The 16,929-nt window shown below is 42.6% G+C and overlaps 1 protein-coding gene across 4 annotated transcripts in view; it reads right to left on the bottom strand.

Moving 5' to 3' along the window:
- DAB2IP (DAB2 interacting protein) overlaps nt 1–16,929 on the bottom strand; it is a 344,050-nt gene that overhangs the window by 305,577 nt on the left and 21,544 nt on the right. The window contains exon 1 of one of the 4 annotated variants that reach the window (XM_032767538.2): nt 15,065–15,283. The exons of the other annotated variants lie outside the window; for them this stretch is intronic. The gene's annotated coding sequence lies outside the window, so the exon portion shown is untranslated. Of the gene's footprint in view, nt 1–15,064; nt 15,284–16,929 lie in introns of those variants that run through there. 4 annotated transcript variants of the gene reach the window in all.

Here is a 16,929-nt window from a genome sequence, read left to right as displayed (position 1 = left end):
GGGGACCCCAGAAGAGTTGCAGTCTGAACAAAAACAGTGTATTTTTGTAATGATATAAACCTTTATTTTTCCCAGCAATTAGATGCTAGACAACTCTCCCACTGAAGCATCTTGCTGGAGACATTGATGTGAAGGAATCTTCATTCTGAGTTTCAGCAATTTTCTAGTCATTTGTGTGCGAGCGTAGAATATTAGGTTTGTAATATTTCACAAATGCAACAAGGCTACTCAACCTTAAAGGAGGTCTATGAAAAACACAGAACAACAAAGAGTTCAGTCCGACATGCAAAAGATGGATGTGCTCAAAGAATTTAATTCCTGTTTTGTCTGATTATAAACTTTAAGAATAAAAATTAGGGTGGGAAAAAAATCTGCACCACCTAGGTTTTAGTGTGTGCTTGATGATACTCTTCTATATATAGGTTTTGCAGCAATTTTAAAAGCCTGAGCTAACACCTTTTTCTGTTTCTCTCTCATGACTAAGCTTTCCAACAGCCCACTTTCTAATTTTGATCTTGGTCCCAATGCTAAAGCCGCATCGCGATCGCTCTGGCTTTATTGACATGACTGTACCATTTTCAAACAGCCAGGATGATGTTATATTTATGAGCAATGGCAATGGAACAGCCCTTTGCGGCATGATAATGGTCTCTTGGTGCTAGATCAATGTCAAGGCATTTATGGGAAACAGAGAATAAAAAGGTAGATGACATTGATCCTTTGACAACTCACCCTAGGAACTTCATTTCTATTAGATGCAGTGATCAGTGTGGGTATAATCATTGGGTCTGATGTACGTTGGCAACAAGGAGGCACAAGAGGTGCTTTGCACCACTACCGATACACTGCATTCTGACTGGCTTAAAAAACAAAAGCAACAGCCTGTTCCAGAAGCGTGCTGATCAACCTCAGCACCCATCGAAGTCACCAACATTCTTTGTATTGTAGTAGCAATCAAAGGCCCTCATCAGAATGTGTGTCCCACTGTGCTGGGCACCATACGAAACACACAGGAAGAGACAGAGCCTGCCCCAACGAGCTTATAGTCTAAACGGAAACAAGACACCAACATTACCCCGCTAACCTAAGGACTTCATTCAGAATGTTAATTGCAAACGCTGTTCCCCACAAGAACACCCCTCAGCCTCTCTCCTGGACAACCAAAGCAGCTGCAAGACTCACAAGCCATGTGCATTTTCCAGGGCCACACCACACATCTAACACTGGGCTTTGGCATGGCTTGTGCCTGGTTGCCAACAGGCAAAAACTAATTACACTGAAAGCCCAACAATTATGAACGGTTTATAAACTGCCAACAAAACAGATTAACTATTGGATCCATTATTTCCTTGCACCCTTTTTATCGCTCTGCCTGTCTCAAATTAAAACCCTAGAGTCTTTAAGAGAGTCATCTGAGGGCTCAATATCTTGATCCAACAACGCTGGCAGTGCGCCTTCATTACACTGCTCTAATATTGATGTCCCGAACATTTGGGCTTCAAACCGTTGACAACTAAGATGATAAATAATTGGTTTTAATTAAAGGCTGTTTCTTTACAGTTTCTACAAGTTCCCCCACAAGGACAAAGAAGAGCAAGAGCAAAAGAATGACCCTGGATTACCAGGAGTTAACTAGGAATTCGACTCACCGCTCAGCTCCAGCCCTTCAAATTAAGCCAATGAAAAAATCTGTAAGTCATTCATTTGCAAAATTGGGCTCAAAAGGGAGCAGGGAAGAGGTGTGTGCACATGCATTGATGCGTCACTCCACTAACATGTAAAAACAAGCTTAGTTCAGCCACAGGGGAACAGCAATTTTTGGCAGCCTCCTAAGAATTTTAAAGCACTTCTTGGATCTGAAAACATCTGTGCTGCAAACAGTGAACGCACTTTTAGAAGAACTTTATTGAAAGGTGGGTTTGTTGAGCCGGTTGGAGACAAAACCAGCTGGAAAGTTTATGGGAACTGGAGGAGAAAGGGGGTGACTAATATCCTCTGCCATGCCACCCCACTGGTGTTAGACAGTGCGGTTAATTCAAAGAGGGAGTCTTAGGGTTTTCCTCCTCCAAAGGACTTCTGCAGTGGTTCATTTTATAATTTCTCTCTGAGAGGGACACCAAGTCCTCTCCACTTCTAGTACCTAGACATGAGCACAGTGTTCCACACAAACTGAGGTCAAATCCAATCAGTTGCCCAAAACATGAACTATTTTTCTCTCTACTTTTTTTGGGGAGTGGGGGAGATAGAAGTTGAGTTTTTAAAAACAGATGGTTAACTGTCTTTAATAATTGCATGTTTTAATTTTATTTTAACCGCTTCTCTACAGTTTCTGGTTCCAGCCACAAGCAGAAATGGATACGGTGCTGGAACACCTCAGGAAAAGCTGGGCTGATGGTACCTCAACCATGAGCAGGTACTGATCAGCTCATACACAGTCTGAGGAGAGCAGGTTTCAGCCCAGGTTCACAAGATCAAGAGGTATAGAGAACACTAATTCTTGTACAGATACCTGAATTCGAAAACTATTGACATTCAGTATTCATTGGTGTCAACACACTTGGAGCTGCCCTCACTTCTGTCAGTGCCTGCTCTTTATACACTCCATGACTATGCTTATATCTAGGGCAACCAAATGTCTCGATTTTGTAGGGACAGTCCCAATATTTGGGGGTTTGTCTTATATAGGCAGCTATTACCCCCCACTCCCTGTCCTGATCTTCAACCCTGCTGTCTGTTCACCCTACTTATATCATAAATTCTCAACATGTGTTTTGTGCAATACTCCCTGGATTTATTAGACTTCTAGCTATTACCTCTCCCTATCTATCTTGTAACATTGCTCCTTTATGAAGGAGCAGTTTGTTGGGACAGTCCATACTCATGATAAATCAGAATTCCCTTTTTAACCTCAGATAAGTGCTTTCAGTATCTTCTACACTGCGTTAGTTTCCTAAGTCCCCCTTATTATACACTGCAGGTATCTCTTGAGCCCTTAGGATCGAAGGATGAAAAAGCCCTAATAGGTCACTTCGTCCAACCCTGTGCCAGTGCAGGATTATTCTCAGCAATATTTCCTCTAGTGCATTGTATGGCCTTGGAGATAAATCTCCACCACTTATCACAGGAGACTATTACACTATTTAAGAACACTTGCTCCATGGCAGGGATTTTACCTGATACTTAGTCTCATTTTCTTTAATGTCACTCTGTTACTCCTATTTATACCCCTGTGCCATTCCTCTCTGTCCTTGGGGGGGAGAAGAGGAGAGGGGAAGAGGTTAGATTATTTTTGTGCCTGTTCAGAGTCTTCTGTAAATCCTGAGTAGAGAAGCGGGAATGTTTACCCAAACGACAGGGGGCAGGTAGCCATGTTTCTGTTTCCTGCACACCACCTCTTAAAATGTAAGTAGTCTGTCAGTTGGAAGATGAAGTTGTGAAAGGAGGCAAGACAGAAGGTCATGAGGTGAGACACAGTCTGCTCACGTGAAGATCTGCTATTTGTTCTCTTTTTTTTAAAAAAAAAAAAGTTTAATTTCATCTAGAATAAACGTCAGCTAGACTGAAAATCTCTTTGAAAAGGAGAAAAGCAAACTACTGAACAATCTGAGATTCTCCCATAACCAAAAATCCAAATGGAAGAAGTGAAAAAAAAATTCCAAAAATTTTTAGATACTAAAATAGGATTTAAATCCTCCTCCCCAAGAGCAGTCTTGAAGCAGTGAATTATTAAGACCATACATCTAACAAGAAAGATGGTAGGGAGGTCTCAGAATAAATACATTCAACAATTCACATAGACAGATAGTATCCCCTGGGGATTTATAGGTAATAAAAGAAGAAATGGTTGAAGAAAAGTTAGACACTTTTCAGTGCTCCTCGAACAAGGGAGAGGTTAGAAACTGACAAATAGATGACAATTTTCTTTTTCTGGTTAAAAAGGTGAACACTTATGAGTTAATCCATTTTTACGGTCTGACAATAAGGGATGTAATTGTAACTATTAAAGAATTCAGGATGGCAAGAAGTACTATGCCATGACAGAACATCAAGCAGAATGAATATACCACGGCATCAGGAGATAGGCTTTTAACACTCAAATATTACAGTATTTTCAAATGGTCCCTTTGTTATTTTTGCTTGGACGTAAGTTCTGTACAGTGGAAAGAAGCTAATTATTGTCCAACTGGGAATGTTTGTGTGTTGGTTTTTGATTTATGTTTCATCTCCATTCTATACCAAAATATGTACATATGTAAGTAGCTTTAAATATTTAAGGACATTTCCTGATGCTACCCATTTGCAAGGAACACGATACTGAAATACCAGGACTGAACAGAAATGATTTACTGACAAAGTGTCAACATTTTCAACAACATTTATACCTTAGACAGTCTCAAGGATTTGCATAGTTTATAATGTTCTACAACTCTCCTAGGGTACGCTGAAAATCTTCAGCATTAATTGCATAAAATAAAATCTCTTGCTGTATTTTAAAAAAAACTATACTTTACAGAGACAGCGCCTTTCAGCTAAAGGCCTTAGAGAACCTTAAAGTAAGAAACCATCTCAGCTTACAGCCTTGCAATGCGATCGGGACCGACTACCAGTGTTGCGTTTGAGTCAGGTCGGAAAACAACCTGATCCTTTCTGGCTCAGATTTGGTTGTCCCTGATGACCTTTTCCTGCCCAAAGGTTTGGCACAACAGCTGCATGCCCCATCCTGCCAGACACTGCCACCTCACTGTAGCATGTGCACTGCAGAGTAAGTTTGCTGACAAATGCAGCACGTCTCACTCCACCGCATGCACAGCGTAGCGAAGCCGGGCAAGGGGGGGGGGGGGGGGAGGACAGACAGACAGACAGCATGAGCAGGTCACAGAGCTGCCGATATACTGGCCCACAAGCAGGAGACAGCTGGAGATGGACGCACAAGGCACAGGAAGCCCCTACCAGGTGGTGGCGTGGATAGAGGTGGAAGGGAAAGTGTTGGGTCCAGCTCAGGTTGGGTTTGAAAAGGACTCAACACTCTTGGTCAAGTTTGGGCTAGCTGTGCTGGGTCGGGCTTTAAAATTAGACCGAAGCAGACCTTTGTCTCAGCTAACACCACAGCAATAGGAAGAGACTAGAGAGAAGAGAAAAATATTCTAAATCTTTGCGCAGGAACCAAGTTTCTGCAAGGAAACCCTCCCCCTCCCCCATTTATTTCATAGCAAACAGGAGAAAGCACAACTCTGCAGTCCTCCATGTGCTCCCTTCCTTAGTGAGAAAGGCACAGTCCTGTCTCAGGACAATATGGGAAAGAAAAGGGGCATGGCTTCCTGTTTGTAAAATGGGATTCTAATTAAGTGGTGCCAGGATGACCAGACAGCAAATGTGAAAAATCAGGACAGGGTGTGGGGCGGTAATAAGAACCTATATAAGAAAGACCCAAAAATTGGGATGGTCCCTATAAAATCAGGACATCTGGTCACCCTAAGTGGTGTCATCTTTACAGAGAGGTGCTGGAATGTTAAGCTTCGTGCAGACAGACGAAGTGCCTCAGGGCTTGAAGAAGTCACAAGATTAGAATTGTATCTGAAGATCTCATCAAGCTAATAGTGCATTTCGGAGAGGTCTGCATGAGTCTGACTGGTTCTGTTTTTCTAGACAGCATTCCTGTTTATGGCAACACAATGCAAGGGACAGTCAACATAGCAATAACGTCCCTTCGGAATGATGACGCCTCCTATCAAAAAGGAGACAAATGAAATGCAGACAAAACTTCAAACCTCGTATTACAAATGATTCAGTGTCTCACATCCAAATGTACATACGCAGTGGAAGGGCTGGTGGGGAAAGAGAGGGGGGGGTGGTTGTACATGTTGGGAATACATCCAAGGGGAAAATGAAGCTTTGCACTGAATACAGAGTGCATAGTTGGGAAGTAAACGACATCTACAAAGTGAGGAATTTAATAAATTAAATCTTGAGATTCTGTAATTGCTTTTAATTATGGTTCCTTTCACTGAAGCAGGATACATAGATTGGGTTGTTGTTTTTTTTTTATTTTTGGGGCTATCTGGGCAGATGTTTTGTAGTTACGCTCCTGACTGACTATTGAATGACGCTCACACCACTTTTCCGCCCTTGCCTTTTGGGCTTCAAACACAATGAGAAAATAAACGCTTTTCCCTAATAAATTATCTCACACACAAATGCCTTCCAAACCCAGCACGACCTGGTACAAAACAGCTGCAGGACTGGCCACCCAGCATAACGTGGTAACTGCTGAGACTCTCGCAAGAGGTATTCTTCAGCTGGACTGCAGCAGCCTGTGGCAGTAAACATAGCCGTATCAGAGAGAGGAGCTGAAGTCACACACCTCTACAAATAAGCTATTGAGAGCTGTGCAGAGTGTTGAGGTGTGGAATCCAAAGAGATGGCTCTAATCATTAAAGTTCCATGCTTTGATTTCTTATTGTTTTTGTTATATTTGAGGTTAACACCTTGGAGCAGTTGCTGGGCAGATGGAACAGCGCCAAGATAAACAACACTGAGTCTCTGATTCTCTCATTTACACTAGTGTAAAAATGAGCAGAACCCCACTGAAGTCAGTAGAGTTATGTCTATATAAAACCAGTGAGCAAGATCACAATTAGGCCCAGAGACTGTGATTGCAATCACAAACCCATGTGAGTGAGTAATCTCAGGGGTGAAATGAAAATGAGGGAGCTGCAAGCTGGTTCAGTTCAGAGGAAAACCTGATTGTTTTGGTCAAAATTTCAATCTGAAATTTTGAAATCAATTAACTTTTTCCAGTTTAATTCTCTCACACTTCTATTCTTCCAGGATCCAGCCAGGTATGAAGCAGAAATGCCAGAGGCCCTCTAGAAAGACAGGACAACTCAAGAGAGCAACATTATTCTGCAAACTCTAAGAGTTTGAATAACAGAGCTGCTATGCAGCTTTTGAGGGCTTATCCGCATCTGTCACTAAGGAAAAGCCTTATTAATGTGCCTTAACTATTCATGGTCCTTGATGAGGCTGCACTCCAATACCTTCTTTATCCATCCCCACTTCCCATAAATCAAAATTAAGAGGCACATTTTTAAAGGGGGGGAAGCCCTCACTGACTATTTGCAACCACACTTCTGCTGCACCTCTGACTTCCTGATCACAGGCACAAAGCAGGTGGCACAGTAGACAGAGGCAACTACTCAACATTGTGGCTACAGAATGACCAAAAACCAAGGAGTAAATCCCACCTACAAACAGGGAGCCTGGGGCTTCAAATCTAATCTGAATGATTTACTAGCACTGAGGCTCATCAAGATTTACACTGTCCTTGATCAAAACTAAAGAAGTATTTAAATAAGCTGTTTGGGGGCTTGCTCTACATGCTCCCTCCATTCTCTGCTTGGGTCCCTTTCCCAGTTTTGCTATCACAGTTGTATGTGAAGGTTCTCTCATATTCCCACAATTTAGGAAAAGCCCATTGGCAATAAGCTCATGACCATAACGAGCTAACTGCTTCCTGTAATTAGAGGAGTCTGAATTCTGCTGGCTCTTCCAGGCTCAGTGAGGCTCACCATGTCCACCTGAAGGCTTCAGACTGTAGAGGGACTTGCGCACCGCAGTTGAGATAGAGATCTTCAGCTCATGAAGCTGTGAACCTGCCCTCTCTCCCTGGGGGCCTTTTCTCTCACCAAGCAGAGTCTCTTTTCAGAGCCAGCAGCACTCTGCAGGTCAGACTGTTTAGACAATCTCTTACTCAGAACCTCCATCATTACAGCTTTGCTCAGAGGGAAATTTACTTAAGTCTTCTGATACCTGCCAGATATTTCTCTCAATCCTTTGCTTTTAGAGATCAAACTGGCTGCTTGATAAAATTACCCTGCCAAATTATACGAGCAATTGAGGAAACTTTGCTATCCAAGATAAGGATCTTTCCTAGGAGAGGCTTTTAAAGAAAAGCCCCTTTCTTGCCTTCTCAATTCCCTGCACTTCCCCTCCCCACCCACACAATTAAACCACATGAAAACCACTAGTCATGCACACATCATCACCACCAGTCCATTTCATTCTGAATCCAGTAACCACCACCATTCCCCCCTCCCCCAATTAATACTATCATGTGAAAATCCATAAAGTACAGATATAGGCACCAGCCATATTGCATACTTCAATTCGAGAAGAATACCAACCCACACCCACATCCTCCCTCTCCACTGAGACATTGGGGTATTTCAAAGGCCGCCCTCTTCAGGTACTTCACTTCTACACACCCTCTGCAGTAGCCCAGCTGTAAGTTGTTTGACCTAATCCCATAAACTCAGCTCCTCCATACAGTCATAGAACCATTTCAACCTTGTTCATGTATCTACCTGAACTTAGGACTGAAATTACATAATGCACCTTATTTGCAGGGAAGGGTATTTTTGTCTGAAATTCTGTGTTATAGAAAGTATAAACTGTGTAATTTAAAGACTCAGACTCAGACTCTAGGACTGGAAGGGACCCCGAGAGGTCATCGAGTCCAGGCCCCTGCCCTCATGGCAGGACCAAATACTGTCCAGACCATCCCTGATAGACATTTATCTAACCTACTCTTAAATATCTCCAGAGATGGAGATTCCACAACCTCCCAGGCTAATTGTACCAGTGTTACCTACCCGACAGTTAGAAATTTTCCTCAAGTCCAACTAAATCTCCCCTTCTGCAGTAAGCTCCATTGCTTACTTGTTCTATGCTAGAGGCTAAGGGAACAAGTTTCTCCACTCCTCCTGATAAGCCCTTTTAGATACCCTGAAAACGCTATAAGTCCACTCGGCACTTTCCTTTTCAAACAAATAAAGCCCAATTCTTCAGCCTCCTTCAGAGGTCAGGGTTCCAAGACTTAATAGATCTGTTGCTCTGTCCGGAACCTCCCAATATCTCTAATCTTTCGTAAATGCATGCCCAGTAACTGACACAAACCACAGGAGGCCGAACCAGTGCAGTAAAGGCGAAGAATCACTCTCGGTTCTTGTTACAACACACACTGTTAAGCGCATCGCCAGAACACTGTTTGCTTTTTGTGCAACAGTACACACCTGTTGACTATTCATATTTCTTGTGGTCCACTAGACCGCCTAGATCTCATTTCTGCTACTCCTCCTCTAGATGTCCCTCTTACCCTTTGTGTATGTGTACACTGATTGTTCCTCCTAGTGGAGCACTTGCATTGTCTTTCTATGATTTCACCGTTTACCGTCAGACCCTTCCAATTGTGTCCAAAATTCAGTGATGTTGACCCTCCCGCGACAGAGCAGGTTGCAAGCGCCCCCAGTTGGTATCAGCTGCAAAACTATAAAGCAATGTCTAGGCCAAAGCTAAGTCGTGATGAAGAATGAACAGAGCCGGCCAAACAGACCGGCGTGCGGAACCCCACGTATAGTTAAGCCTTTCCAAACCCCTCCAAGGATCGGGAGCCAGTAATCAACTAGCCCTCAGACGGTTATCCAGCCAGTTAGCACCCAGCGATAGTAGCCCCATATAAATTGTTATGGCCATAGTTAGCGAAAGAGATGATGCGAGAATCCGACAAGATGCTAATAAAAGTCTAGGTATACGCCACAGCCACCCGCGTTCGGCTTATCCACAAGACCTATCCATCAAAGAAAAGCTAATCTAGGATTGGTGACCAGTTTGTCTACAAAGCATGCTGGCTACTCCCTCGGATCAACCGTTACCACCTCAAGTGTTTGCAGATTATGGCTTTAACGACTTGTGTCCAGTACTCCCTGGCACAGAAGTTAAACTAACTGGTCTGTAGTTTCCTGGGTTGTTTTTATTTCCCTTTTTATAGATGGGCACTATATTTGCCCTTTTCTAGTCTTCTGGAAGATAGGGAAGCCTCTTTTCATGAACGTCCATGTTTTGCAGCTGTGCAGATGGCAATCGAAGGGCTAAGCACATTGGAAAGGGTTTGAATAAGAAACCCTTAAAACATCCTAGTTTTTGTATGCTTTGCACTCTACCCCACACATCTTCCACTTAAAGATGGCCCTGCTGCACACAGTATAGTTTCCCTAAGCAAACTGGTCTTACTTGAGAAGTTTAAGAATCCGTTCCTCAGAGAAGCACTTTGCAATTTAGTGGCTTTCCATTCTGCACTGTACTTCAGGTTCAGCCCATGACCTTAATGGAATTACCCTTGTCTGCATCAGCTCCCATCTCTGGCCATCATCACACTAGTCTGGCAACTGACAGTCTTGGTTAAGAGAGGCCCAGAAACAAGCACTATGGAGCCTAAATTAATTCTACCCCATAAAGGAAGTGCAAGTCTCCAGTTCATGTCCGAGGGGGTCACTAACATGGTTTATTGGTTAATCTTCCATTGTTGCCCTTGGCACAACACCCAGACACAGCCTTTAGAGCTTAGATAGATGCCTTCCATTTCCGACAGTGCCAATCACAAAGGGCATTCAGACAGGAACAGAAGGAAGAGTGCAAACACAGCCAGTGCCTTGGAACTAATATCAATCCCATCTAGGTCTCAGACTACAGTACATTGCATTATGTACTAGTTTGAAAAGTACCAAAAAACCCTTCTGAAAACAACAGAAAAGCTCTCAAGTTTGGATCAAGTTTGATTTTCATGCAGCCTGCTAAATGAGTTACTCTGGGAAGTTTAATCAAAGTTATTCCTACCTTACTAAAAAAAGCCCAACTTTAAATTAAAGTTGTTTTACTATTACTGTTTTACAGCTCAGAGCTAGGAAAGGTAGCTTTTCATAATGTAACAAAAAAAAAAAAACATCAAGCCACCATTGTTTGGAGGGACCCTTTCAGAAGGCCGAAAGCAACACAAATAAATCCTTACTGTTATGGTCTTCTGATAGCGTTTAGGGATGCCAACTAGGATTCAGGCCCCATTGTGTTCGTGGCTGTGAAAGCCATAGTTACACACTGTAGGCTCTTCAGAGAGATACTATTTAAGTAGATAAGACAACGGCTGCAAGGGAAAACAGGGGCACAGAAGGGGGAAGTGAGTCGTTCAAATCAGATGACAATAGAACCCAAGACTCTGAATGGTGCTTGCCACTAGAGCCCGTATCTCTCATCCTATCTAATTTATGTTTTTCCTGCTTTGAAAAACCACTGGATTTCTACACCCACCTCTGAGTTTCAATAGTAGCAACATGGTCGTCTTTTGTTAACTTCATTATTGGAGCAGGAGCACAGGTGATGCATATTACAGGATGAGGAACTGCATCTGTCCTATTACATACTGATACAGATCGAGCAGAGGAAGTCCCAAAAGCATAAACACATTTTTGAGAGTCTCACAAAAATAGCAGCTATTAAATTCTTAGCTTCTTGGCAACAAAATACTGGATAAGAGAGAAAGCCAGATATAAATAGCAGTAATTGATCTATCGAGATAGTAGTACTGTCAAGGCAAATGTATGAACACTCTGGCTTAGGGCTACAAATATCAAAACCTAAGTGGCAAATCAGTGCAATGTACTGAGCCAGGCTCCTGGCCCCAAACGCTCTATAGAAGGACCCAGGTTCTTTGTGGTTTAAGTGACAGCACACTCCCCGGGGGCATATGGTAACTAATCAGGCCAGAACAGTGATGGAGTGGTGGGTACGTATGACAGTCGTTAGCTTTGCTTTGAGAATAGACAGCTCTGATAAACGTGCATTTTGGTGAGCATGTGCAAGCTTGTCATTTTAACCAGACAACATGGCTTCCTGCGGTGAAATTAACAAATTGTTGTCTCCAGCCGGGCAAGTGTGTCAGTCTGCTAAAAAAAAAAGATGACTCTGAGACTGACCATTTTTACAGGCATTTCACGGAGATAAATGGCTTGTTTACTCCCAGAAGCAAGATTTTGTTGGGGGAAATTAGAAGGAGAAGGGATAGGGCAGCAATGACACCAAAACGGAGAAGGATGGCACAGGGGTTAGGGCATTAGCCTAGGACTCAGGAGATGCAGATTCAAGCCCCTGCATAGCACATGTTCCAGGTGGGATCTTAGGGAAGTCACCCAAAGTGTGACTACACTGTACTGTGGACCTAGCTCTGTGGCACCTGGGCTTGTCAGTGTTTCCAAGCCTGTGCTTGAGCAGTCACACTGCACTATAAACCTGGGCTTTCAGTGACCGGATTGGGGTCTCAGCTGCGCTAACTCATCCATACTGCACCACACAGACCTGCAGCTTCAGCTGCGTCCACACTGAAAAATGACAGGGCTTAGACCCATGTCACAGCAGGAGTTGAGCTCTGACCCACCCCATGTAGCGGGGTCCAAGGATCCAGGTCCTCAGTGCTGATCAGACTGATCTGCGGGTAGGGCTTGGGTTCAAACCCCAGGCAGGGCCCAGCATCACTGTACAGTGTAGACACATCCTATTCTCTCATGCCCATAGGCACTGCAATGCTGAACGCGGCGATGTCTAACTAATTTAGGAACCAAAATCCTATTGACAGTTGGAAGGCTCCTAAGTGCCTAAACCACTTTTGAAAAGGAGACTAAGGCAGTATAACACCAAGTACAGCAATACCTAAACATCTCTTCTGAAAGGCTGGGCCTCTGGACCTCAGCTTCGTAGCACGGCCCTAACACCAGATATGCCAAACCCAGAGGAAAAAAAACCCAAAAAAAATTGGGCCTGTTTTTGGCTTAATTAGCTTGAGAGTTGCTTGTTGGCTAGTTTTAGGTTTGTAGCTTGTTGCTTTTTTCCTCTCTCTTTTTTTTTTTTTTTTAAATAGGCTCCTTGCAAGCAGGGGCAGGGGAAATAAGGATAAAGCAGGGGCAAGGTGTGGGGGAGGGGGGAAGAGTCACGGGTGCACAGCAGGCCCACTACAGTCCCAGACTGCACGCCGGGGGGATCTAGTCACATAGTGTGTTGGGGTTCTCAGGGACTGACTTGTTTTGAAATGGGATTAGCTTGCTTTTTGGCTTATTGTGAAAGTTGGGGTGCTCATGTACTGTGTGAAGGTTGGCAACTGTGCCTAACACACAAGAGTCTTGTGGGGGTAAATACATTACAGACCATGAGGCACTCACATGCTATGTTAACAGGGCCATACAGGGCCACCTCAGAAACAGAAAACGCAATGAAAAGCATTTGCTTCCTCACCCACCGAGGAAAAAGGGGATTTTCCACCAACAGTGAATGTTGGGGTATTATGGCAGGAATTTTTTGGAGGGGAGATGGAAAAGCTGGGCACACTCTTCTATACAGGGTGTGAATCTCGATTCCCAGAATGAGAGGCTCTACCCTATGCAATGAGGCAGAGCTGAGTTAAACCACGACTGAGTACCATGGCCATGAAGGCAAAATTTCTACTGTGTGCGCTGGAGAGGGAGCAATATATGCACGTGGTAAATAGCAAGTGAAAATAATATTGTCATCAGCTGTGTTTGACTGGCTGAGAATGTTAGAACTGGCTGAAGATTTTTCTGATGAACCATTTTTTCCAATCAGAAAATGCAGATTAATCTAAACAGAAAAAACTGTTCACAGGAAAGAATCAGTTTCATCAAATCCTGAAAGTCTAAAAAAATTTGTTTTTATAAAGATTCAAAATTGTTGTCACATTGTGTTTTCACAGTTTCAAAACGATAAGTTCCAATCTGAAACAATATTTTGTTTTGAAACACGAAAGTCATTCACTTGTAACCAGAGTTCTTTGAGATTCACCTGAAGATTTGCCCATGGGCTAATGTGCTGACCAGAGCACCTCTGACCATTACCCATAAGTGGGAATATACAGAGCCACTCAAAAAATTAAATTTACACTTAAAAAAAAGTATCAACATTGACACTGCAGCGGGTCGCAGGCTGCATTAAAAACCAATGGGTGTTCAAAAGATCTAGGTCCAAGGCAGGAGCTTGGCTGTAAGGGATTTCCCCCTCCTTGTTTGTTACAAAAAGGGACTCTCTGAAAAGCATAGGTTGGAGCAAGTCTCATTATATATATATAAACCCCTTGTTCCTCCATCTCACAAGCTTTATATTTATTTTAGAGTTTCTCTTAAAATATATAGTGATGGATGAATGTTACTTGGACAAGCTCAGCTTAAAACACAGTATCAAGGAAAAGTAATTAGAAAATGGCTATTAATCAGAAGAAAAGTTACACTAAAGCCTGCAGCAAACCTGATGTATTAGAAGTACATGCTATCAGTGTTTTGCAGGTTGCCATTTAAAGCCTTTACTAGAGACCGATGACAGTAACACTGCATAATCTAGGTTTCAGAAGGAACACAGATTTTATGAAAGGTCAATATTTCAAACACGCCCTTCGCTGACCCTGCCTTGCTCTGACACAAGTGATTGGTTGAACTCTACCTTCATGAACAAATATCACTAAAGTGTAAAATAAATAAATAAATAAATAAATAAAAAATTATCCAGCAGCATTATGCAAAGCTGAAGCAACATGCTAAGTGCACTGGGGCCTGCCATCACCTCCACTCCCAGGTTAGGGTCAAGCCTGTGGTTTCAGGCAAAGGGAGATGGCTGCAGTTTGATCCTTAGCGATTATCAGTCCACACTAGCAGGTCATCATTATTCAGCATTTTAAAGGCTTTATAAATAAATATCAGATTAACCCCTCTCCAAGTCAGGGTAAAGTTGATTCTGTTTTATTTCAAACATGGACTGTTGAAAATCCAGCCTTTTTAGTGCCTACTGGTATGTTTCATTTGAAAATATCATAACATTTTTTGTTAAAAATAAAAGTCTTGATACAGTTTTCTTTGCATTGACACTGAATATACATGGTGATCAGCAATCACTATTGGCTCACTAGTGAAACGTTTTTCTTTAAGACCTTCAGTACGATATTTCTGTGCAAGAGAGCAAAACTGCAAAACAAAGCTACCTATCACTCCAGTCCCGCTCATTTCACAGAGCTGATTACACAAGTTCTGAAGCAAAACACACTATTTGATCAACTCAGCCATTGCTGCAGGCAACTGTTTATTTACACGAGGGGCTTTTCTTCCCAAACAGACAAAACCTGATACATTTTTTGGAGGAGGAGGGCGCTAGTATCAAAATACAGAGGTCCCCAATCACTTACCTTTAAAAGCACGTCAGATGTTTGGAACTAATATCCTGTAGTAACTCAGCCATTTCATGTTGAGGGCTGGAGCCAAAATTAACAAGTTTTAAAGACATGCAGCCTTGTATATCATGCACTCTGTAAACCAGCAAGAATCCCATGCAGAGAACAAGAGGTGCAAGCTCCTCACTCTTCCAGCTAAGCAAAAAAGTTTTGCAGTGAGAGGAAAAGAAATATCCAGCCTCAACTGAGAGACTGGATCAGAAACAAGAAAAAAAAAGCTGGTTCCCCCTTGTTTATATTCCTGGCTAAAGGTGCCTCTCCAAGCAAAATTCACTGAGCCTCTCGATTCCTCACAGCAGATGGTATTCACACATTATACTCCAACAGCAGCGCTCCCTGGACCAATCAGAGAGCAGCACTTCAAAGCCAAGCACTTCCCAGACTCTGTCTCTGATACAGTTTTCAATAGCTAGAGCAGATGAATGACTGCAGAAAATGAATAAGTATGCAAAGTAAAAGCACCCCTCCAGTTTAGAGGCACAAGCTGCCAGTTCAACAATACTGGGTGGGTTCTGCACTGACTTCAAGATAACAAACACACCTTGTTTTATTTTCAGAAATCCCAAACAGCCATCACATTTTCCCAGCCTTTTGGTGCAGTTTCTCAACTGACTCGTGAGTTAGTGAAGTCAGAAGTGCATAACCTGGGCATTTTGTTCCACCCAATGTATTCAAGAACTGCTTCCAAAAAGCCTGGGAAGTCACACACACAATTTAAGTGGCAAAAGAGGCTGCTTAAGGGCCCCAATCCTGCAAACACTTACACACATGCTCAATTGCACACACAAGTGCTTCCCTTGAACTCAGCGAGATTACTCATGTATTTACAGCTAGGCACAAGTATAAATGTTAGCAGGAATGAGGCCTAACTTTCTCTCCCTTGTTGCAAAGCAGCACAAGATACATGAAAGGGCAGCAGTATTATTTGCGAAACAATCTCTCCTGGGCAGATCAATGCTTCCTTCAATCTTGTTTAAGATTGACCAAGATTATAATAAAATACAATCCTAATAAATAAAAATAAATACAACAGATGACCTAATGAATTAACAAAGCCTTACTCTCACTACAAACATTCAGCTGAAACTCCTTAAGGAGTTTCTATTACTTTGAGAATGATTTTCAAAAAAAATCTCTTGCGTGTGCAGGACAGACTAGGGCAGAACACAACTGGTAGTGCTGCTACCCAATCACAGGACAAATAGACTCAAGAATATTCTCCACTGCAGGGTTTAATTTGTAAACCAATGCAGACCCTCCCTCACCCAGTGATCAGTTTGGGATACAGCTGTGAAACTAAATTCCTGGCTTGTGCTGACAGCTGCAGCTGAGCAGTAAAGGATGACCTGCTAAACAAAGCAAAGTTACTCATGGAAACAGACTTCCACTCTACAGGCAGGTTTCACCCTTGCAGACAATAACACCCTCACGACCCTCCAAAACACTATTGAAATTCTCTAGATTCTTATGACAGAAGAGGTTACAAGAAAATAACATGGTCCCTGCAGAAATTCTATTTTGGCAGTGCAATCAGTGGAATCAGTTAAAAAAAAAAAATCAGTACAGTTGTTTGGGGTGGCAAGCATGCTCCCTCCCAGGATCTCCCTGGACATTTTCAGATCTCTGGCTATAGCTGTAAATTGATCCTGTGCATTCCTTTCTGACACAAGAACCATGCAAAATCTTTAGGGATTCTCTTTCCGCCATGAGTAATGCTGTAATAGCACTTTTGTAAAATACAGGACCAGTTGCATGGCCAGAAAAATATTGTGAGCTGTTTTGTTTGTTTATTTTAGGTCACTCATCTATTTTTTCCTCTC

Source organism: Chelonoidis abingdonii, chromosome 24 (assembly GCF_003597395.2).
Source record: "Chelonoidis abingdonii isolate Lonesome George chromosome 24, CheloAbing_2.0, whole genome shotgun sequence".
Classification (NCBI taxonomy): domain Eukaryota; kingdom Metazoa; phylum Chordata; order Testudines; family Testudinidae; genus Chelonoidis; species Chelonoidis abingdonii.
The sequence above is the reverse complement of the archived record's forward strand: the minus strand, read 5'-3'. Positions and strand labels throughout refer to the sequence as shown.